This window comes from Mytilus californianus, unplaced genomic scaffold, assembly GCF_021869535.1.
Source record: "Mytilus californianus isolate M0D057914Y unplaced genomic scaffold, xbMytCali1.0.p SCAF_6, whole genome shotgun sequence".
NCBI classification, from domain to species: Eukaryota; Metazoa; Mollusca; class Bivalvia; order Mytilida; family Mytilidae; genus Mytilus; species Mytilus californianus.
The window spans coordinates 68,602,908-68,629,109 of record NW_026262712.1 but is presented as its reverse complement, the minus strand read 5'-3'; the positions used below and the strand labels follow the sequence as shown (position 1 = coordinate 68,629,109).

The following is a 26,202-nucleotide window of genomic DNA, read 5'->3' as shown; positions in this document are numbered from 1 at the left end:
TTTGGTGATTTAAAGAAATTTACTTTGGTGATTAAAAAGATATAGGATCCACATTGTGCAGGTTTTGTAACACTTTTCTACAAGTGGAACTCAGGTGGTATAATTAGAGTTAGTCTCCCGCAACAATTGTGGGACATTTTATAGAATATCAGTGTTTTATAGCAAATTAATATTGCTTATTTTGCTTATTTTTACATGTTATAATACTTTTACTATCCGGAGGTAGCGATCGGTGTTTATGTATAAGAATTGAGCTATTAATTATTTTTTTTATGTACTGTTACATAGAGATATACACGTTTTATTCCATTTCATTTCAACGCTTGAACCGATCTGCACATTTCACTCCGGCGGTCACAGCTTAATGCTAATTGAAGGTTACGCATGTTCAACATAAGTATTTTTATCTCTTCATGTATGCATCACCATAACCTTAACTGTAAGCATCATTATATATGCAATAGCAACAATTTGTTAGCTGTCTTATTATCAGTATAGATGTTATTACTATCGTTATAAATGTTTTTATCATCAATCTAGATGTTATTATCATCATTCTAGATGTTATTATCATCATTCTAGATGTTATTATCATCATTATAGATAGTTATATATAGTAGATGTGTTTTAAATACCGTCTAGTATTCTGTTAAATTACCACTGTGTCCGTTTAATTACTTTGACCGATTTTATAATATAAAATTAGAACATATCACCTCACAAGTGCTATTTTTAACAGCATCGTCATTCGGTATAGATTGTTTAATCAGCCTCCTCGCTCGTTTAACCCAGAATATTTTATTGTTATCGGAAGCTGACCGACATTTGTGTAACGGTATCACTTCACGTAAACACAAATATTTCATTCCTGACAGATGAATGTTAAACTGGTTGGTTATAAGCGGCAATGAACTTTTAAATGTCGCTAATTGACAAATTCTTTATTTATAGTACAAACCAATATTCTGTTTTGGTTGTTCAATTTAATCTTATAGGTTTGGCACTAAGATGAATACAAGATGGTCATCAAAAAGATGGAAAGCCACTGCAACATTAGAAGCTACATCAAGACAAGAGGAAACACAACTTTAACCAGGTTCAGTACCAGCATCAAACGATCCCCCAACTTCAGGAGGATAGTTGTTCTTTTGATGTAGTAAATCGACCAGGTAATGCAATCGGTAAAGATCATTCAAATCTCACGCAAACAACTAGTTACTCTCCTGGTCTTGATTATGAAGTTAGTAAGTACTAAAAATAAAATCAAAAAATCATAGGGGCGAGTATGTCATTTTTGTTCTACTTAGGAACAACTCTATAATTGATAATGACCAGCAAAAAGTGTCATATGAACAGGGGAAACTTGTTATTAAACCAGTTTTGCCTCAAACAAAAAAACAAATAAAGAAATTGAACTTGAGTATAAATATGTTGTTGCTGAGATACTTTTGCAGTGGAATTAAGCTCGATATAAAGTTCGACGGTTTGGGACTTGGCATTCGACGACTATGTTAATATACCAGTATTATTATATCCTCAATCGATTTGGCTGTCATTAAAACGAATATTCTGTTGTCTACGTTTAATGTTTACAATATATACTTAATAGTCCTTGTACAACTGTTCACATTATTTAACACACATTTCGATGTTTCTTTTTCGAATACAACATCTTTCTAAGTAGATACGTTACAGTCTGAGAAAATAAATTCCTAACGTAATGTATCTACAAGCTGCGATGCCAATTACGATTTGAACTTTTCTTGACCTTAGAAATGATATATAGTAAATGTAAGGAAATCGTTAACTCTCTACGATTTGAACTTTTCTTGACCTTAGAAATGATATATAGTAAATGTAAGGAAACCGTTAACTCTCTGAAATTGTAAATTCGTGTCAACGATTTGCAGACGATAATCTTTTCAAAGATCAAAACTTTGGGTGATCAAGTTTGTAAAAGTAACTTGCAATCGAAAATAGTGTACAAACGATCTCTACTCTAATGATTATTACTAATAGAAAAAAAAATTCTAACAAATGAACTAAATTACAAATAATATTGTCATCTCGCCAGATATCAAGAAAAATATATAGAGTATTGAACTCCATTTAATTTTATCTAAGACTGACCAGTGCTTCGAAGGAACCACACACGTTATTGATGAGCGGCCTAGAGATGCTTATCCTATTTTTGCTTAAACGAAATAACCTACTATTTACAAGTTTAGAAAAAAAAGTTCAACAAAAAAAAAATTTTGAATGTTGAAATCGAATGTTGAATGTTCTTGTCCTACTTGGATCGTTTTTTTAACTTAAAAAAATGCAACAAATTCTGAAAATTAGAGTCTGTAAGAATTGTTTTTTTGGGGATAAGCATTCTTGGCATTGAACTAAGAAACCAAGTGATCCAAACCTGATATATAGACCTGTCGCTGGTCAATTGCTTTGTTATAAGTCCCCTACCGATTGAGTTTAAGGGGACTTAAGGTTCTCACTATGTTCGTCTGTCTGCTGTCCACCTGTCAATCCGGCAAATCAGTCTTCCACATTTTTGTTTTCGTGCTTGAAGATATCGATTTGATATTTGGTGTATTGTTTTATCGTGACAAGTTACAGATCAAGTATGAATGATGGTCCGGTCTGATGATTTTGTGCAGAGTTTTGGTCAAATATACACAAATAATTAGTTTTCCGCACATTTTTTTGTCATACTTGAAGACGTTGATTTGAGAATTGGTATATAGTTTTATCGTGAAAAGTTACAGATCATGTTCGAATTGTGATCCGGTCTGATGATTTCGCGCAAATTATGGTCCTTGGACTAAGAAAATTCATTAAAATAATCAGTTGTCCGCACATGTTTTCGTCATGCTTGAATATATTGATTTGATAAATTGTATATAGTTTTATCATGACAAGTTACATACCAAGTTCGAACTGCGTTCTAGTATGATGCTTCTGTGCAAAGTTATGGTCCTTGGAGTTAGCAAATGCACTCAAATAATCAGTTTTCCGCATATTTTTTCGTCATACTTGAAGATATCGATTTGATAATCGGTATATAGTTTTATCATGACAAGTTACAGATCAAGTTCGAATTGTGTTCCAGTCTAATGATTTTGTTCAAAGTTATGGTCCTTGGACTAAGAAAATTCCCCCAAATAATCAGTTTTCCGCAATTATTTTTTTGTTATTGCTTGGAGATATTGATTTGATAATTTGTACATAGTTTTATCATGTCAGGTTACATATCAAGTTCATATTTTGTTCCAGTCTGCTGATTTTTGTGCCGAGTTTTGGTCCTTGGGCTTAATATTCTATAAATTCACACACATTTTCAGTTTTCCTCATTTTTTGTTGTTGTCATGCTTAAAGATATTGCTTTAATAATTGGTATATAGTTTTATCATGACAAGTAATTGCTCAAGTTTCGAGTTTTGTTTCGGTTTGGTGATTTTGTGCAGAGTAATGGTCCCTGGACTTAATAAAAATTTACTAAATAATCAGTTTTCCATATTTTTTTTTCTCGTCATGCTTGAATATATTGACTTGATATTTGTTCTATAGTTTACACCATGACAAGTTATAGATCAAGTTAATATTTTGTTCCAGTACAATGAATTATTAACCGGTAGTGACTATGTATTGCAACGCATTTCTTTCAGAATGCTTGTTTTGATAGAACTCCTTTCTCTAGATATCAGTTTAGGAGTCCTAAAATAGTCACTGAATATTTTCGGATTAAATCAAGGGATACATAGTTCTCGTTTCTTCAGGAAAGGCGCTGCTACAGAGCTGCCATAAATGGTTGACCTGATTCTAAACCTCAGGCAATGTGTAGACGGAACTCTATGTCATTTCGTTCATATATTCAAATACAACAATGGGTATAACTGTTTGACTTTTTTCTTATTTTATGTTTATAACTTGCAATTACTTTAGTAATACTAACCGTTATGTAATATTAGCAGGTTCGCCAGTAACCATTAGAGTTTGGTTTCCACCTTTGTAGAAAACGAATTTATTCAAGCTCGGAATATACCAGGTGGCATTCATCTTGTACAAGATTAAACTGGAATTCGGATTTCAATATCTCTAATTTTACACATATGCAGATATGCGGAATTGATTGAGTTGACAATACGACAGGAGTATAACATATAAGATGTGGGAAAATACTGTGAATATAGTTTCTGTACATTTACTGAATATCAGATTGTTGTGGTCAAGTTTGCCAAATAAACATGACATTATTCCGTAGTAACAGAAACAATGATCAGAACCAGAAAGATGATAATCAGCTGGCTGGCTAGTTTGATCATTCGTCAAGGGGGATATTGCAATCAATACATACGATACTCCGATGTATCTCCCAATTCCATATTTAGATGCCAAGATGGTGAACATTTGACTCATATTGGTAATACATTTTGCTATAAAATTTCAAGGCGCGGTAGAAACCTTTCATGTCTACACACCACATACTTTCCACAATGTGTATTAAGAAATTGCAGGATATTCATAAGAATTCAGTTATCGTTAGGGTTTACATATATGAGTCCTTTATGTTGTATTTGGCTTACAGCTTCTACGCAGCTGTATCCGCTTTTAATGGCGGTTGACCCGACAGTCATTTATGACTGTCTTGGTCAATTTGGCACATTTCGCTGCGTTTCCTTTAAATATGCGTCATTTGGCGTCATATTTCATTTAGCATCCAAAACATTTGATATTGTGGGTCTCTGTATCCCAGGACCACCACACAAAACTTATCGAATCTCTGTTTCCAGGGATTCATTTAATTGGATGCTTCATTTATTGTAAATAATTAGTTATCTAGTTATCTTTTTGTAGTCTGCCAATATGAAAGGTGACTACTTTTAATTAATTATCTATTTACTATATATATATATCTTAATTATTTATCTATTTAGTTATCTACTTATCATGTCGTAGTTTGCCAATATGAAAGGTGACTACGTTCATTCAAATATCTATTTACTATACATATATATATATCTTAACTGTTTACCTAGTTATATGTGTTTATAGTTTTATAATAAAGCTGTGACCGAATACTGCCAATACCGTGTTTCTAATCATTGCGCATCAAAAATAATAGAATTTATGATTCAGCATAAATTCGGTTATAAGTGTAAATAGATATAAGAAGATGTGGTATGAGTGCCAATGAGACAACTCTCCATCCAAGTCAAAATTAAGCATAGATTTCTTGTGTTATTAGCTGTTTCACCTCTTTTAAATGTAGGCTATCAGATGTATGTTTGTCAATGCGCAATATGACTGCGCACGCGATCTTTTTCATTCCGACATTTGAAAGAAACAGACGGAATATTATTTGGTGATTTAAAGACCCACCCACCAACCACTATGTCTTTCACTACCTAGAATAATATATCATGAACATATTTTTGCTGTGTCTTTACTATATTTTACAGGATGATCCTTGTACAACAGTTCGGATGAACCGTCAACTAGCAGTATATGTGGAACATCAGATTATTATCTACAGTGTACTTGTCCGTTGTTTGCTAGTATATCTATGCCATCTCAACGTGTGTTGTGTTTTAAGACTATTTATTCTTAGACATTTATAAATACAGTAATCTTTGACTTCGTTCGTACATGTATCATGTAAGACCAATTTTTGTATGTGCCGGTTTATATGAACATTCCGTAGTGATATTTCGTCATGGGCACATTTCGCTGCGTTTCCTTTAAATATGCGTCATTTGGCGTCATATTTCATTTAGCATTTAAAACATTTGATATTGTGGGTCTCTGTATCCCAGGACCACCACACAAAACTTATCGAATCTCTGTTTCCCAGGATTCATTTAATTGGATGCTTCATTTATTGTAAATAATTAGTTATCTAGTTATCTTTTTGTAGTCTGCCAATATGAAAGGTGACTACTTTTAATTAATTATCTATTTACTATATATATATATATATATATATATCTTAATTATTTATCTATTTAGTTATCTAGTTATCGTGTCGTAGTTTGCCAATATCAAAGGTGACTACGTTCATTCAAATATCTATTTACTATACATATATATATATCTTAACTATTTACCTAGTTATATGTGTTTATAGTTTTATAATAAAGCTGTGGCCAAATATTGCCAATACCGTGTTTCTAATCATTGCGCATCAATAATAATAACGGTCAATTCGATTGACTAACCTTCTCTTTTAAAAAGTGTCTAACTCTACTCATGGCTTGATCTACATTTACCATTTTCAAATCAGAATTTGTAACACTTGAACTGTTTAGTTAAATTGAATAATTTCGAACAAGGGTTCTCGGAGTCATTACTTCAGGATTGGAAAATGTGAAGAACAACAGAATAAGCAGTATAATTACACAAATATACACCCAGAAGGAACATTCTTTTAAAAGATCTCACATCAGAATATCCAGTCCAATCTTTAATGTTACAGATCAGTTGTGGTTAAGTGGACTTAATTTCCCCTTATTACTCCATTCTTTGAATGTTACATATTTTTCACCTGGGTCTCGTTAATCAGTAAAAATTATGTAAGGATCTTTGTATAAGGATGCAAATAACATCTACTGTAACCTCATGGAATTGTCTTGTTCATGGCGCATTCCTACGTGAATACCATGAATACCTGTAGTAGTGGAGTGACCCATAATTTTTTCAACTTTAATGGACCACACTAACTACAGGCTAAATTTGGATTTTCAGTCAAGAGAAATTTTAAACTTGTTTTTTTACCCGGTTGTAGAGTTGAAAAATGGTACATTTTTGTTATATTTGAGTTCAAAGTTCTATAATCGAGATTTTCATTCACAAGGGGTTTTAAAAAGTCAGAAAATTATACTAGTTTATGAATTGTTCAATAGGCAAGAAATTACTTCTTAAATGAAAGTGTAATTAATAGCTATTCATTTCCGAATCATTTCGAAAAAAAATGAAATCACCAAATGTCCATTTTTTGGGGATTCAGGTGGGCAAAAAGAAAAGGCAGAGACGAAACAGGAAATTGTTTTCAATTGATATTTTGTACATTACATGTACATTTAAAGATTTATTTCTGAACATTACTGTTTCATAAAAAAGCATCGAAAACATTGTTCATTTCTGTTTAATTTTATACCGGTTGTCAGCGACAAATATTTCACTAGGTAACTAAATAAAATCGTTTAAATGAAGAACTGTTTGTTAGCTTATATTTTTTGTTATGAGCATTGAGATTTTATGGGTAGGAGTTTGACATCAGCATCAGCATCCTAGTACGGACCCCATCAGAAAAAGTTGCTGCAAGGGTGATCTAATTTAACATGTAAAGAACACAATTTTTTTCGAACACCGGGTTTCTCATTATTGATACCTGTGTTTCAACATTTCGCATAGTCAAAGTGGTATTCACACTCCATGAGTTTTATACTGTAGTAAATTTAAACAATAAGTTTCCCAAGATTTCTGACTTTCCATATATTGTTTCGTTTTCATCATCGTCATCTTCAGAAATAGCTAGGTGAGTAAGATGATTCCTACATCAATAAGATCAAATTCTACCTGTTGCATACTCAGCTTTTATTTCAAGCTCTTAATCTGCATGTAAAATTAGGTCTTGAAGAATCTCTGATGACATAGGTCCCTTGAAGAAAACCGGTAATACGTGTTCACAATTCTTCAAACATATTTTTGGTCTTTAAAAACTGCAAAAAATATTCAATGTTTCAATTGGATGAGACAACTACGCCAGTTAAGGAACGTCTTCCATACGTTAGGTTCAATACTTTGTATACAGTGTATGTATATGCATCAATTGAAAAATGTTTTTGAATAAAGGAATCATGAAAGCCTCAATGGGCAGTGTTCATTCCGGAACACCACGATTAAACTGTTCGCAAATAAGAATCTGTTACTGTATTTCGAGCATAAATTTCTGATCAACACACAAGTCATGTAGCTCGGCCAAAACTAATAATTTTGATATATAAAAGACGAAAGCCCATGAAATCCTCATATTCATATAATGTGGGAGTAAATAACTTCTTCCATAGATTATTGTTCTTGTAGGGCAACAATATACAAAAGCTGTGCATTTTGCTGAAAATATCTAAACATTGTTTTATAGTTGTATATACACTTAATATTGCCATGTTGATAAGTTCTGTGTCTATGACCGGAGCATAGGATAAAACCGTATCTTCAAGTTTGAATTATGATAGCCTTATGTAAAAGTTGGCAAGAAGTAGGACAATTTTGTCAGTATTTTCTGCGAAAAAGATTTGTCAGATGTATCTATGTTTTCCTTAAAACAAAACTCAATGTCCCATTTAGCAAGGAGAAAACAAGGTCAATATAGTTTTTTGTCGAGCCTGCGACTTCTGTCGCAGAAAGCTCGACATAGGGAAGGTTATCCGGCGGCGGCGGCGTTAAATATCTTATTAAAAGCTTAATATTTTAAGATTTTTTTGTAATGTTAATTTTTCTCATATCATGAGTAATAGGATGACTATATTTGGTATGCGCGTACATTGCAAGGTCCTCATGCATGTCAGACCTCATTTCAGGGTTCAGTGAACAAGGTTAAGTTTTCGTGGTCAAGAATATGTATCTCAGATACTATACGTAGTAGGTCTACTATATTTGGTGTATGTAATAATTGTAAGGTGTACATGTCCAACTGGCAGGTGTCATCTTACCTTGGCCTCAATCTCATGGTTCAGAGGTCAAAGTTATGTTTTTGTGTTTTGGTCTGTTTTTTTTCTAATACTAAATGCAATAGGTCAACTATATTTGGTGTATGGAAATACTTTACGATGTACATGTCAGTCTGGCATGTTGTAGTTGACCTTGGCCTCATTTTCACGGTGGTTCATTGTTTTTCTTAAACTTTAAGCAATAAGTCAACTATATTTGATTGTAAGGTGTATGTTTCTGTCTGGCAGGTATAATCTGACCTTCACCTCGTTTTTATGGTTCATTGGTAAATGTTCAGTTTTCCTGGTTAACTTTGTTTCTTAGATACTATAAGCAAAAGGTTAACTATACTTGATGCATGGAATGATTTTAAGGTGTACATGTCTGTCTGGCAGGGTTCATCTGACTTTGTCTTCATTTTCATGGTTCATTGGTCAATATAGAATTTCCATGGTTTGGTCTGTTTCGTTTATACTGTAAGCGCAATAGGTCATCTATATTCTGTGTTTGGAAGGATTGTATTAAATGTTTACATGTATTTCCGGCTTGGTTTATCTGACCTTGATCTCATTTTCTTGGATCATATATGCTAAAGTGATATTTGTAGTTAAACTTTATACTTAGGGACTATCAACATAAAATCAATGATCAGTATAGTAGGAGAGACATTTCAGCGTGTGCACACTTGCTTATATTGTCGATTGGTCAGCATGCCAAACGTTTGGTATAAGAATCTTCAAGCGACAGATCTAGATCTTTCTACTTCAAGTTTAATCTTAAAGAAACTTCGAATAGCGTTTGCTGTGGTTTTTTTAAACTGAGAGATAGCCGTAGCTATTAAGGGAACGATTTTTTAACCATGAATTGTCTCAGTATTGAAGTCAACATTATTTGCTCCCTCCTGTATTGTATAACCACCTTCTTTCAATGTAGCAATGGTGTTGGGTACGTCCCATATGATATATTTAAGGACTGCATTCAACTAGGAACTATTGAAGCAGCTGTGTGTAATGTTCAGTCTTTATTTAAATTTATTGTCTTAATTACAGTTTCAATTTCTGACAGTATTTTTTCAGGTTTTAAATAGCTAGCTGCTTGAATGGCTTCAAAAATTAAGATTGAACTACTGAACCCAACATTTGATTCTCCCTCCCTTTTCATTTGCCGTATACAGATTGATGTTATGTCTGAGCAAATAACAGACTGACATACTCCCACTTGTATGACAGTCGCATCAAATTCCATATGTTTCAAAGCATCAAGTTTTGACGAATTAGACAAGTTAGACTGAGAAAATGCTGAAATATGGAAATGTTCGTACTATGTGACGATTCTTAAGCCGTAGTTAAACTCTTGTTGTTATCAATTTTGACCACGGCTGCTGTTGTAAAACCACCAGCATTCATAAAAGGATCCACATATTCAATACTAGTAATCGATAAATATTGTTTTTATATGTCATGAAAACTTGAATAATGATGGAAGATTTAATACATTTTTTGTTGTTTGTCGTTTGTTTGTTCACGAACAGTTAAAACGTGTAAATTTCCTTTTAGCCAAAACCGTTGTTTATTTGATAGAAAATTGTACAAACATACGAGAGGTATCACTTGTTTGTTTCAGATTAAAATTTGTGTAAACTTATATAATTACTGCATGTTGACAACATTCAGTTTTGTTAATTTTTACATACTACTGCATATTGTATATTGCAGAGATGATTTCAGCTTCCCAATTTTGAACTTTCCATTTTTATGTAGCAACATTCCAGCAGCACCTGCATACGGAGTATATATCTCTCAGTGGAAACGATACTCTATGGCGTGTATTTCCTATCATGATTTCCTTGATAGAGTGTTGCTACTCACAAGAAAGCCATTAAACCAAGAATTCCAAGTGGTGAAGTTGAAATCATCCCTTCGTAAATTTAACGGACGCCATCAAAAGTTGGTTGACCGTTATGGAATATCCGTTTCACAGATGATACCGGATATGTTCCTAATGTCGTAACTACAATCTTGTCCTCTTTTCCCGAATGTGACCTACCGAATTAAACTTATTACCGGGTTTGTACTAAAATGAGCAACGAGGCGGGTGACACATGTGGAGCAGGATGTGCTTACCCTTCCGTAGCACCTAATATAACCCCTAGTTTTTGTTGGAGTTCGTGTTGCTCAGTCTTTAGTTTTCTATGTTATGTCTTGTGTACTATTATTTGTCTGTTCGTCTTTTTTTTAGCCATGTCGTTGTCAGTTTATTTTCGACTTATGAATTTGCGTTTCCCTTTGGTGTCTTTCGCCTCTTTTTTACAGCTTAAGATATAAAACATAGATTCGGTATTAAAAACCAAAAAGAAAAACATGTTTACAATACCAGGCCATCCCTTAAGATATTTCAACAATAATTAAAACCCATACCGCATATTAAGCTTAGTATACATTGGAAAGCCGAGAATTGACGACAAGATTTGGAGAAATTCGTAACAGAAAATCAACGGTCTTTGTTTCAAATGATACAATAAACGAAAAATATTATGGCACACAGCAACCAATGGCCTCCACTCAATTACAAGAAAAGGATTTTCGATAAGTAAATACTATATTAGTATATTTAAAGAATTCTTTGTTATTAAAATAAAAAAAAAATGAAGGTAATGGCTAGTATTTGCTGTATTATGTTACATGCAAACTTTTATCTGGAAAATCTGATATGAAAATATGAAGGTGTGGTATGACAGTACGGTAATGAGTTAAACATAAGCAAGCTATAAAAGGCCTCGATATAACAAAGTCATATTCAATTCATACGAGAAACTGCACTCATCTCAGGGTTTGATAAGAAGTTCGCGTTGCTCAATATAAAACCACAACATTGACCTGATACAGGACGGATAAACAGACGCATAAACTGCAAAACACAATGTTCCGTACAATCGTATGTGGGGCATACGAACTTGTTTAAAAATGCCGGATTTAGTCATCAGATTGATACTAAGTACTTGGCGCTTCTGAGGGTATTGAAAATTCAGTACAATGACCCCTACCGGCAGTAACATTGGACGAGATTACACTTAAACGGAACGAGCACTCGATTCCTTTGAAATTTTTATCAACGTCATCATGAATTGGTTGATCGTTACGGAATATCAATGTCACAGATGAGCTCACACATGTTCCCATTGTCGTTACCCAATCCATGTCCTCTTTTCCTCGATTATCACAGAATTTGTACTTATCATGAACAACACGACTGGTGCCATATGTGGAGCAGGATTTGCTTACCCGTCAGTAGCTCCTCAGATCAACTCCGGTTTTTGGTGGAGTTGTAGTTGCTAATTCTTTAAATTTTTGTATAGTGTTTTGAAGTTTGTTGTTTGTCTTCTATTCGTTTTTTTTTGTCATTGCGTTGTCGGTTTGTCCTCGCTTTATATATTTTAAAAGTCCCTTTGGTATCTTCCGATTTTATTTCACAGAAACAAAAACTTTTGAAAGGGTATATAATTTAGCAATTTTCTATGTTATAGGGCCACAACCTCAACAATAAAAACTAAATTGCCACGAACCTAAAACTTGAGCTATATCTTCTTAATACGACAACCCAACATGTATCTAATCAATTCGTTTTAACATATGAGTATAAAACAAGTGACACTGTGAGTTACTGCTCACTGATGATACCCCCGCTCAAATACTTGACGGTAAACAGGAAGTTGTTGAATGATGAATCTGAAAACGCATCACATGTTATAGCTGACTTATATAAACCCTGAAACCAAATTTCAGAAATCCTTATGATGAAGTTCCGGAGAAAGATGCGACGAAAAATATTCATGGGACGGATGGACGGACGGACGGACAGACGGAGGTAAAACAGTATACCCCCACTTGTTTAAAGCAGGGGGGGGGGGGGGTAAAAAGAGAAAAACTAATATTTCAAAGTAATTTTATATCCCCTATGGCCACAACTTCTCGAAAAAATGCTATAACGGAAGGAAATTTCAAATTGATCTGTTACTTCTTTTGATATGGCTATATATCAAAATTTGGCAACTTGATATCTATCTTTATATTTTTCGCAATAAAAAAATGCAAATTGAAACAGGGTCAGAAATTATTTTTTTTCTATTCAGTACCAGGATCACATAAATTATTTATGAACACAATCAGGATCAATTGTTTGAAGGCACAATCTTTCATGCTCTTTGCCCCTTCGCAATTCAAATGACCATCCACTGAGTAACCATCACAATATCAAAGAACGTAAAATGATTTGTAGATCTCAATTAACATGTTTATCAATTGTTTATATGTTTACAGTATCCCTCTATCCATTTCTGTTTTTCAAAAAAATATCCATAAACATCAAATGTAGATGCAAATTGTAATTAAGGAGCAATAACTTTTACAGAGTGTCAATCGGTTATTTCAGTCGTATAAGTGTAATGTTTGAAGATATTGTATTAGTGATCATTTTTACCATTTCATTTATAGTATTACTCTTATATTTATCAAAACAATTAAATCAATTTAGTCGTCATTACTCCAACAAAGAGTCAATTGATGATATTATTTCTGTTGAAACCTTTAAGATGTTTCCGCAACACCATGGTGTTTTTATAAAGGGACTTAACAACACTACTGACTGTGTATTGAAACAAGCCCCGCCTACTAAACTAGTATGGAACCTTACTAACCTAATATCAAATATGCAGGGTCTACATGCGGATGCTTTTAACCAATCATATTCCTAGAAATGTATAGGAGGTAAGATAATAATTGATATTGCTGATCATAATTTTTGTTACAGCTTTTGTCTTTTCTATTTTATAATTCATGACAATAAATGAAATGCTTCAAATTTTAAAACAGTTATGCAATAACCCAAAAGAAGAAGTCTTCTTGTAACTTCGGGCATTAGCATTGGTGCAAATCATGTATTGATGATCATTTTGACTTCTTACGGTTTCTGATTATCTCTTATTCATTGTTATTAGTGCAAATAAAATTAATATTGCAACGATGCTTTTACAAAGCAGTTTGATAACTTCATTTTTAAAATTGAAATTGAACAGTTAGAGAACTTCAAGTGAGTACTACAATTTCCAGTACTTAAGATTAAACACAAAAAGACAAACAAACAAAAGCAAGATCAACATATCAAACAAAACGGCCATTTGACAGGTCTAATCAGTTCAGGAAAAGACATGAATCTACCCGATGGACAGGAGATGCAATAACCGTATATAACATGGCATAGAGCTGCAAAAAAGGTGAAATAACAAAAATTCAAAACGGAAAATCTTGTATCAACTGGCAAAATCAAAAGCTTATCAAACAAATGGAAAACAACTGTCCTTATTTTCTGTCATTGATTGTCATATTCCTAATTTTCCATAGGCGTTTTCTGAGGTACAAAATGGTGGATTAAACCTGGTTTTATAGCTAGCTAAATATCGCACTTGTATGGCAGTCGCATAGAATTCCATTCTATTGACAACAGTGTGTGAGCTAAACAAACAGTAAGAGTTGAGAAAATTGCAAACAAACTGATGATAAGCTGAAATACTCTGATCGTTGCAAAAAAGAATGCTATTAACTTTTCTGACTAAAATTCATTCTAGAAACTAAACACAATATATATATTCCCTTACTGACATTAAAGTCCATGTTTTGAACTGAACTGAATAGCAGCTTTTTTGCATCACTTCCAATGACTGTTTGTTTGTTTTCCACAGTTTTCTTCATATCACTACAAATGAATACAATGAAATGTATCAGGATACAATCACAGAAGCGTATAAAACCAGAGTATGCAGTACGAACAACAATGATGTAACGGCAAGAATTAGAGAAAAAAAAGAATTTTCTAAGCCTGTTTCTTTTATTATGACTGTTCATTATTTGAAAAAAAAATAGTTTATGTAATTCGGTCAATTTTTCAGTGAGAGCATATGAAGTTATGCCAAAATTCTTATTCACATTTGGTATTAGTGTCAGATGAGCAAAGAAACAAAGCAACAAAAGTTCATAATCACAAAAAAAAAGTTTACTTCTATTAAACATTTCACTTTGTTAAAAGTCGACGCTATGGGATGATGGGGCGTCTTAGTCTGATTGTAAGATATGAACTTTTGACTTCCTTGCTAAATACTTTCAATCAATGATCATTGTTATGATCAAGAACAACAACGAACACGCTATTCCTGTGTTTTATTGATTATCTTGTAGTCCTTGAAAAGCAGTTGAAGAATAAATATTCCTAGTTTATTTAGGGAAGAGATTTAATATTTATATCATTGATATATGCATCTCTCCAAATCAGTAATTCCTTTTTATTCGCATATTGCACTCGCATTTTTAAACATGATGAAATCGAGGTGAACACAATACATGCATCTAAATCAGAGGTGTCAATTCTGTGTTGTGATGTCCTTGCTTATACTACTCACTTCACTTGATAAATGGAATAACCTGCATGACAGACCGCTACCAGTAAGAGACATCCGAGGACAATCTGTTTCCATTTGCAGAGCTTCTGGAATAGAGATGCAAAGTTGATACTTTTATACAGCAATCAGGAAATGACCTTAAATATCTTATTTAATTCAATGTATAGATTCAAACTTTTCTAGTTTTACAAACTAAGAAGTATATAACAGAGCCCAATCTTTTGATAATTTGAAATGTGGATAAGTTCATAGATTTTAAAAGCAATCAAATTAAACTATAAACACTGGAAACAAGAATAGGCAATAACTGTGTTGTTTTACAATTGTTTCCACAGGTAGAACAGACAAAAGTCAATTTATTGAACATTCCACTAATATGAAAGCAGACATCAGATTCTGATTTCGAATGCTACTGATGAGACGTTAATAGTCGAGACGAATGTCCAGTGTATAACTTAAATACATTTGATAGAAGTTTAGTTTGAATGATGTTAATTGTCTCATTTGCACTTTTGAATTGCAAAAGAAAGATACCAATTACAGATAAAAGACGAAGGCGAGTTCGTTTTAGGTCACAAAAATAGTACAAATGTTTATATTACATGCATGTTTAATTTAATACGTTATTTGTATTGGTTAACAGCAATCCTGTGTCATTCTGAAATGTTAAATTCATGATGATTGAAAAAGTGTTGACCGGGTGCACATTTTAAGAATTGATACAAAATTTACTTCGATCAACGTTTTAACATCCTAAGGAATTTACGAAAAGAAGCATTTAGTTCTTAAATATATGAATTCCATTGTGCGTATAAATCTTTTCGTTTAATTTAATATCGGGTCATTTGATAGCGTGGTAATCTATTTATTGTTTAATATCTCAGAAGTCTGATTTAACATACCAAACTAGGAGATAGCTGTACTGTATTTTAAGCTTGGCATTCTGTTCGTTAAAAGTAGATTTACTGTTGCAAATTGAGTTTTGTATACTACATGTATGTGTGTTATGGTCGTTTCTCGTTTTTTGCCATAACAGTGTCAGTTCGTTTTCAACTTATTGAGTTTAAGTATCCCTCTGGTATCTTTAAACTCTCTTTTTTATGGGGGAAAGTTATTTTATAGTGAATAGTTATAGTAAATAAATTTACATTAAAATAAAGTTTTGATTGTTCTGCAGTACATGAATACATCGAGCATTTGAACTTCAGAACATACAAAATAAAAAAATATTTCTTTTGTCTATATTTTTTTCTTTCTGATAACTCAAGAATGTACTGAAATGCAATCCGAAGATCACTTTCCTTGCAAAATAGTTTCACAAATCTACCTATTGTATTGTGATTGTATATAGATATAAGAAGATGTGGTATGAGAGCCAACTAGACATTCTCCATTTCACAGTTTGTAAAAGTAAACCATTATAGGTCAAAGTATGGTCTATAACACGAGGATTTGCTCACACCAAACAGCAAGCTATAAAGGGCCCCAAAAATGACTAGAGTAAAACCATTCAAACGGGTAAACCAATGGTCTAATCTATAGTATATAAAAAACGAGAAACGAGAAACAAATTTTATACGTTCTATTGGAAGTTTATTATTTATAAATCTATCGTTGGAGAATGTGAAAACATCTCCTTTTCAAAATACTTTTTTCGTAGAGAAAACAATGAATGTAAAAAATATTATAATCAAACTAAACTCTGTGAAAAAATTGTGAACTTACAATAAGTTGTTTTTGAGTAATTGAATTTTCAATTTGTATTAGCAATCCCGCCAGTGTCATCAGCCACAATTTTGAGAAAATGGGTAATGGTACAAAAACTAATTTTACCAAAAATATGTACGTCCCATATCAATTTTTTCTTTTCAAAAAATTTAAGATATGTATTTTTTCCATCATTCATGATAAAATGAGTTGATATGATATGCTTTTTGTTTATAAAAAAAGAGAGAAAAATTCCATCTTACAAAATTTACAGCATGGTTGATTTTACATGAAAATGCAAACAAATATGATAAAACATTCTTATATTAACACCTACCTATATTTTTTTTTAAGTTAAATTTACTCAGATTAGTCCACTTCATCGTAAGTGAAAGTATGAAAAAAGTTTGATTGTAAAATCGTCATTTGTTTTATGATAATAGCCCAAAAATTGTTAAAAATTGATGAAAATTGGGAAAAATCATAAAAATTGGTACTTTCAAATGACCGTAAAAAAAGTGCACACCATATGATTTTTTTTCTCCATCAATTACTTTGTTACAGTCATATAAACTAAAAACATCAGGTTAAGAAAAAAAAGTTATATTCTAGAAATGTTCGGCTCCTCTAAGGTGTACATCCTTAACATGCATTGTGGTAAATTTTAGAACATTTTAAATATACCATTCAAGAATATTATTACCCATTATAATCCCCAAATCAATATTTAACAAAATAGGTTTCACTAGTTTAGTCTACTCAATGAAGATCTTCTATTGGTCATTTAGAAACTCATAGAGGTAAGATTCGGACAGCTTACTGGTAACGAACCAAACATTAATATTCGACTTTGTCGTATTTCAGAATGTATTTCACATAAACTGTTGCCGGTATATTTCAACTTATATTAGTATAAGATTGGGAATCCCAATTTGGTGTTTTATTATATAAGACTGTGAACAATTCTCCCAAAACTTTTATCATAGCAGGATCGTCCAATATGCCTGTTGACTTTTCCGTATTCGGCTTTGAGCGTTCCTGATCAAGGTTAATCCAGAAAAGCGAAATATGGCGAATATAAGGGATTACATTATTATTTTGAAACCTTTTCAGATCAAAATGACTTAATTGATTCAAACAAAACAAATATCTAGCAGATGAATTGAATGAAAGAATTAATAAAAAAAATTAACTTTGACTAGAAACCGGAAATAAGCGGAGAATTATCACTGTCAAAGGAGTAGGTCCGGTAAGGGCCGATTTTGGCCTAAAACTACAGGTTCATCTGATGAAAGATTTTGGACACTTTTTAAACACTAAAGTGTCTACTTAAATGACAGTAGCGGGGTACACGTCAGTACAGAAGGCGCACAAAGAATTAACAGTAAACTTTGTGAGTTTCTTCATAGCTCAAATACGAACTTAACCGTATCAAACACTCCGATTGATCGCAAACGCAACAGAAGTGACAAAACTACTCCAACATCTGCAAACCAGACATCCAAAGTATCAAGAAATGAGACAGGCATAGATCATGATTAAACCATGTAAATAAACACTCAGACTATTTAATCTGATTTTACTGTTATAAAACAAATATTTAAATATTTAAAAAAAAAAAAAAAAAAAACACAAATGTATCACTGTAAATATCATGTCCACTTTTTTAAACATATTTTTCGTATGCATATTTTATTTAGAAGTATTTCGTTTATATGCCTATTTTTACATGCAAAAAGTTCAAAAATTGCTAGGATGTACCAAATTGTAATGTTATATATATATGGTGAACATGAATAAGTATTTGTTTATTTGAACTTTTACGGTTTTAAAACGACGCTTAATAATGTTATAAATGGAGAACATGAAAAAGTATCTGCTTATTATACCTATTACGGTTTTAAAACGACGCTTAATAATTAAAGTTTTACCTGATTTGTTTTCTCACAGATATACACATGAACGATCCGTTAAGTCTATTTTACCGAATAGACATAACCAGGTTCAAAGCATTCAAGTGAAACATTTAAATGACGAAAGAAAGATAAAAAAAAACTATTCGAACTTAATATGTCTTTGTCAATTGCTTCAATAAATGTTAATGGTTAACGAAACAATAAAAAGCGAGATGTGATTTTTAATTGGTTGGTTTCAAAAAAGTTTTATATCATTTGTCTACAAGAAACACACTGTTCGAAATCTGATATTGATAACTGGGGTAATGACTGGGAAAAAATTTGGGGGAGGTGAATCTGTTTGGAATTTTGGAACTTCTGATTCAAGGGGAGTGGGATTCCTTTTGCAAAAGAAATTTTCCGAAAATGTAACTTTTATTAATCACGATGAAAACGGAAGATGTCAAATGTGTGACATGAAAAGATATAATACTGTATATCATATTGTGAATGTATATACACCGAACAATGGTTCCGATAGAAAGACTTTTTACGAAAATTTGCGTAATCTAAATAAAATGTATGACGATGATAGCGTTGAACACTACACCGTATTATTAGGACACTTTAATTGTACTTTAGACAAAAACTAGACAGAATGCAATCACATCAAAATAATGACGTCGGTACAACAGAATTAAAACATCTTTTGTTGAGATATGAATTAGATGATGTATGGAGATCTCGATTTCCAGATACAAAACGTTATACGTTTCAGAGAGGAAACTCGAAGTCTCGTATTGATTTTATTTTCTGCAGCAAATCTTTGAATAGTAAAATATTTAACACTCGTATATCATATTTCCCGTTTAGTGGTCAAGAAATAGTTACATAAAAAATTAAGCTAGATAATATAGAAAGAGGGCCGGGTATGTGGATTATGAATTTAAATACAATTAAATCTGAGCAGTTTTCAAATGCATTTTAAATCTTTTGGGAAAGATGGTAAAATAGTAAAGACAAATATAATGATATACAAGAATGGTGGGATATAACCAAAAGTAAAATAAAATTTCAAACAATTGATGTTAGTAAAACACTAAATCGCTTATATAATAACAATCACATTAAACAACTAGAAAAACGACTTGAAGCATTAAAATTTGTAGAGGAAAAAACAAATATCATCAATTCTAGAATAATCGAAATTGAACGCGAAATTAAGGATATTTATACAAATTTGACAGAATCTGCGAAAATTAGAGCAAAGATTAAATAAGCAGAGGAAGGTGAAAAATCTACGAAATATTTTTTTAAATTTAGAAAAGAAAAATAGTCAAAACAAATAGTAGAATCGTATAAAAACAACAACGGGTGAGTATAAATATGATATTGATTCGATATCAAAAGAACAATTACAATTTTATTCCACACTTTTTACTTCTGAAGGGTGGGACAAACAGTGCGGTGAAAAGCTTTGCCAATTTATTGAAAGTAAGGTAAGTTCCGACGATAAGGAGATGCTTGAAAGTAATATAAATATGGAAGAATTAGCTCAAAGATCTAAAGACTAACAAATCGCCAGGTGAGGATGGCATTATATCTGAATTTTACATTTTGTATTGGGATATAATAAAATATGATTTTTTTACACTCCTTCAAGAAATATTTGATAAAAATGCCTTAAGTAAATCACAACATAAAGGGGTTCTTACGTTATTACATAAGGGTGGTGAAAAAGAAAATATTAAAAACTGGAGACCTCTTACATTACTTAACACCGATTATAAAATCATAGCAAAACTTCTTGCAATGAGATTGAAAAAAGTCTAACCACAAATAATACATCCAGATCAAAAAGGATTTGTTAAAGGAAGAAACATTAGTGATGCTAACCGATTAAACAAGATATAATAGACTAGCTATATTGACAACGAAGACGAAGATGGAATAATAATATTTCTTGATCAACAAAAAGCCTTTGATAGAGTTGAATATTGGGTGAATTTCTATTATAAAAGTTTAATTTTGGTGGAAAATTTAGACAATGGATCAAAATGTTACTTTATGATGCTATAACTGGTATAAAAACAACTGGACATGTTTCAAAATATTTTTCGATAACTCGTTCGGCCAGACAGGGCTGCCAATAGCAGCCCTTATATACATTTTGCAAGCAAAACCACTGGCATGTGCAATACGAGGTAACCAGGAAATTGAAGGGATTCAGATACCTGGTGAGGGGGGTAAAAGTATAGAAACTAAATTGTGCATGTTTGCTGATGACACTCAGCTTTTAAAAAAAAATGAGAAATCAGTAGAAAAATCTTTTGATGTCCTAACGTTATAGGAAAAAGCTTCGGGATCTAAAATTAATTTTGATAAAACCAAAGGTTTACTTATAGGATCTCTTAAAAGAAAAAAACTCAAATTTAATAAAATTAAATGGATTACAGGTAATGTAAAAACCCTCGGAGTAAAGCACGGATATGAAATTGCTATATGGCAAAGCATTATAGAAAAGATTAAAAACTGTGTCCACGTGTGGAAAAGCAGGAAACTTTCATTTAGTGGTAAAACCTTAATAGTAAAAAAATTCATATTGCCCATGTGCAGTTATGAAATTGAAATGCGGGGAATTCTTGAAAAATATTCAAAAAAAATAAACAATATTATTTGGAATTTTATATGGCATGGGAGAGTTAACCAAATAGAAAGACAGGTTTGTTGTCTTGATATAACAAAGGTTGGAATGGACATGATTAGTATAGACTTATTCATTAGACGTAATCAAATAAAGTCTCTTTATTGCATTCTTCATGAAAGCTGGAATGCGATTGGCAAGTATTGGCTTCGACAATTTGACAACAAGTATAATGATCAATATATTTTATGTAAATGTTCTTATATTAAAGGACTCAACTTCCTTTATTTACCAGAAAATGATTTATACATGGTCTAATTTTCTAAAAATTGGAGATAATCCCAAAATAAAGAACGAGTACTTAATATGAGACTAATTGGTAATTCAAAAATTTCATTCCAAAATAAGCCATTGATTTTTTTTCCTTTCTAAAAATTAACATGAAATATATCAAAGGCATATGGAATGAAGAAACCAATGAATTTTACAGTTGTTGTTCTATATTTGAAAAACTTGTGGATAAAAGAAACTGTATATTGGAATTTTGAAGAGTTAAAAGTTCAATACAAATCGACTTCTTACAAATTTTAAAAATTGATAATGAAGTTAATGAAAAAACAAACATAGAATTGAAAATTTCTGATGAAATGTTCATATTAGATTGAAATGACAAAAAAAATCAAACCTAAAGAATTGAAACTCAAATATATTCGAGACATGATTAATAAGAAAATATATCCAAAATGTCAAAACAAATTTCAAGAAATTTTTGGGCACTCAATTAATTGGAAAATAGTATGGGACAATCTGAAAAAAGTTAATATCACAAATGAAATAAAAGAATTTCAATGGAAATGCATTCACAATATCATATATACGGAAAGTAGACTTAAAAATATGCAATTGTCAAACGGAAAATGTCATATTTGCCAAACGGTTAATAATACTGAAAATTTGCAACATTTATTTTTCGATGCAATACAACCAAAATAATCATTAGTGAAATCAAAGATATTTTCACATTATGAAATGTTCAATAAGATGATGAAAAATTTAAAACATTTTATGCTTTTGGGAGATAGCAGTGGTCAATCGAACCACACTTTAATTGTAAACCTCTTTTTTTATTTTGACAAAATGGTCCTTGTGGAAAATAAGAAAGAAAATCAAATATGATTGGATAAAAATGTCATCTACAGATATTTTGAATCATGATAATCCATCTGAAATCTGTACCCTGTTATTTATCTAATAATACAATAGACAAAGTAAAAATAAACACATTAATTAATTTTATATTATAATTACAAACCTTGTAGGAGATAACAGTCACGATGTTATGTGGTCTGCCTTTTATGTCTCTTTAATTTGTATTAGGTAATCCATGGTTTAGAGATGCACTCGATTATGTTATAATGTTATGTTAATTGGTTTAGAGGTACACTCGATTATGTTATAATGTTATATTTTTTATTACTAGGATTACATTCTAGAAAGATGTTCTTTTTCATTCATTGTCATATAAAAGAATATAAGTATTATTATACATGTACTACTTTTTCTGGTAATACAGTGCACTTTTTCAGCCTCCTGCTTCCCGGACAGTTGGTTTTAAATGTAAACGGGAATCCCCAGTTTGCATCCTGGGCAACTGAGGAAATTGTAAACAGGAAATTTTTGGAATAAACAAGTATCTATTTAGAAAAAAGTGTCTACTATAGTAGATTCAATTAGTTTATGTGAAATATTTGGACTGATTTAGTCATAAAAGACGCCCTTATTCAGGCTTAAATATTAAAAATCTATCAAATATGTCATAATTTGTCATTTTTCAGATGTTTTATGCCAAAAATGAAAGTGGCCGCATCCGTGTTTATCCTCAACCTTTATATATGTTATGCAATATCATCAAATACAACTTACATCTAAATATTAAAAATGAACACAAATGCGGCCACTTCCATTTGAGACGGAAACCGTCAAAGAACTCCTAAAATTCAATGTTGATCCAATCAAGCAAAGTTGAATTTTGGACCCATTGGACCTCAAAGGATTTCAAAAATCTAAAAACTAAAATACACGGTTATATTCAGCATATCAAATATAATCAATATTAGTTTAATTTTGGACCCAGTGTACCTTAATATGCACCTACTTGAAAACTGGGCCCAAAATCAAAACTCTAAATACATATCTATATCCCGCATATCAAAGAATCAGAAGTGTTAAATTTTTGCTAATATCAAACTGTTTTAATTTTTGGACCCTTTGATTCTTCATATGGACTTGTTTAAAAACGGAGTCCAAAAAACCAATAAAAAGCAAATTACAGAACTTTAAGAATTCAAGACTTGAAATTAAACCTAATTTAAATTGGACAACAGATAAGCAATTAATTATTAAGTTTTAGAAAATAATTATGTTTGTCGTTTTTTCCTAAACGATTAGGACCATAACCCCCAAAATCAATCATATCCTTCCTTTTGGGGTATTGAACCTTGTGGAACAGTTTCATAGAGATTTATACACTTATACACAAATTAATGTCCTGAAACATGGAGAATGCTTGTTTTCTGTCCCTTTGTTGGTCCCGTATTCCTAAACCTTTAGGGCAATAGCCCCCAAATCAATTCCAACTTTTCTTTTGTAGTATGCAACCTTTTGGCACAACTCAAAATAGATCGATACACTTATACTTAAGTTATTGTCTGGTAACCATATGAGTCGGACCACGAAGACGCCGACGGTCGTGTAAAAATATTTGAAAAACGTGTTATCATTGTTACACAGGTCAAACATAAGACTTAAAATTTTGTATGTGCTCCTTCTCCACTAAGCGCGTGGCATTCAGGAGTATGAGATTGGTCGGGTCAAAGTCAAAATTATCTGTCAAGATAGGATGGTACGTTATCTTGACTGTTAACCAAATGAACTATCACGTTAAAACTTAAGCTCAGTGTGTACGTCTTGTGCAAAACAGAGTTTGTATTCATATCATATTAACATGCATGCAATTTTTGCCACTGCATGTTCAACAAAAATTCATCAATTTCATCGTCATCTTAGGCGCGCACCTGGAAGAAAATATCAAAAATGACGCGAGACATAAAACTTGATAATGTAAAGTATTACCTTTTTAGTTCGACCATGATGAGGCTCTCTATGGGAAAGTAAATTTGATGACGTTCCCCCATCCTGAGGCTCTCTATGATATATTAAATTTGATGACATTGCTTCTATTTCTTCACAATCTGGATATTAAAAAAAATCACTTTTAAAGAAAAATTTATATGATTTGAAAATAAAGATTTTTTAAACGTATATATTTTCTATTATATCCCAATCTCCAGCAACCAATACTTTTTTTCAATACACAGCATCTCAAAAAATGGTGTAAGGATAATCACGCAAAATAATGAATAACTCATTTTGAATAAAAATATAGTACATCATAAATTATTTTCTGTCTGTGGCAAGCACATGCCTACTAAACATCAAATAATCCAATTAGGATCAAAGATATAAAAGCATAAAAGCAATCCCAAACCTTAGCAAATCACTACCTCTTTTCTACTTAGAAATAGTTAAAAGTTGGTTTAAAATAAAAAATATCTCAAACAAAAATAACAGTACAACTTTTGTTAATATAAGACAACAATACATTTGGGGCAATAAACATATAAAATTTCAAAACAAATGCTTAATATTTCCACATTGGATAACAAGTAGGTTACTATTTATTAATGATATAATCGACAAAGCAGGAAATATTTCACAAAAGTTAATATAAGATAAATTGACCATCAAATCTAATTGGATATCAGAACTATCTAGAATAAAACATGCAATACCATAAAAGTGGCAAATGGAAATGAAATCAGATAAATCGTGCTACACTCAAGTTAAAACAAATTAAAAGCTATACTTAAAAACACAAAATAATACAAAACTGATCTGCATTGAAAACCTTCCATAAAAAAAAATATAAAAGCATTAATTCATGTAATATAGAGGAAGAAACACCAATTGGCTTTCTAAAATGGAAAACACAATTTAAATTAGATTAGGTTCTGAATCTGATAGTGTTTCGGACAGTGCAAATAAAAAAAACAACAGCACCACACGATAGCACACGTGGAACGAAAAGATCCCATTGTGATGACGTGGAAGATAACATTTCAAATAAACACTTAAAAGTTGCAGATGATCCTCAGCATGACAGAGAATCTGTTGATGACCTAGATAAACTTATGTGTAGCTTTGAAATACTGAGAGCGATAACCTTGATAAATCTGATAACGTCACTGAAGACGAGGATCTTAACGAGGTCAATGAATTAATGGATGAAATGAGTGAATTTTATAACGATTCTGAAGAAACTAGTGCGGCTATTGAAGAAAGCTTAGCAAAATCCGTCAATACTTCTCTTAGATCTAAGATCCCCGATTCAAAATTCAAAGAAATTAAATCGAAATACAAAAGACCAGAAAACTGTCAAAATCTAATGATCCCTTCAGTAAATGAAGAAGTTTGGGGAGAAAACACGCCATGATCAATGCTATCAGATCACGTGATTTTAAATTACAGAAAATAATGGGGTACGTCATCAAAGGAATGATACCAGCAATAGAAACGACAAATAAAAGCTGCCCTAAAGAAAAACACATTTGCGCCAACAAAAACCTAATGAAAATGACAGATGGTATCCGAATGTTCGCAGCTTCTTATACACAATTGAACCAATACAGGAAAGAAAATTTCAAACCAATTATGGTTGGAAAGTTTAAAAAACTTACTTA

The 26,202-nt window shown here is 31.8% G+C and overlaps 1 long non-coding RNA gene across 1 annotated transcript; it reads right to left on the bottom strand.

Moving 5' to 3' along the window:
* Positions 1–14,358: 14,358 nt before the first annotated feature.
* On the bottom strand, positions 14,359–24,631 carry LOC127706861 (uncharacterized). The gene is made up of 3 exons (XR_007984594.1): positions 24,536–24,631; positions 15,158–15,243; positions 14,359–14,457 (listed from the first exon to the last, which is right to left on the bottom strand). It is a non-coding gene; the product is annotated as an uncharacterized LOC127706861 (long non-coding RNA).
* Between the last annotated feature and the right edge of the window lie 1,571 nt (positions 24,632–26,202).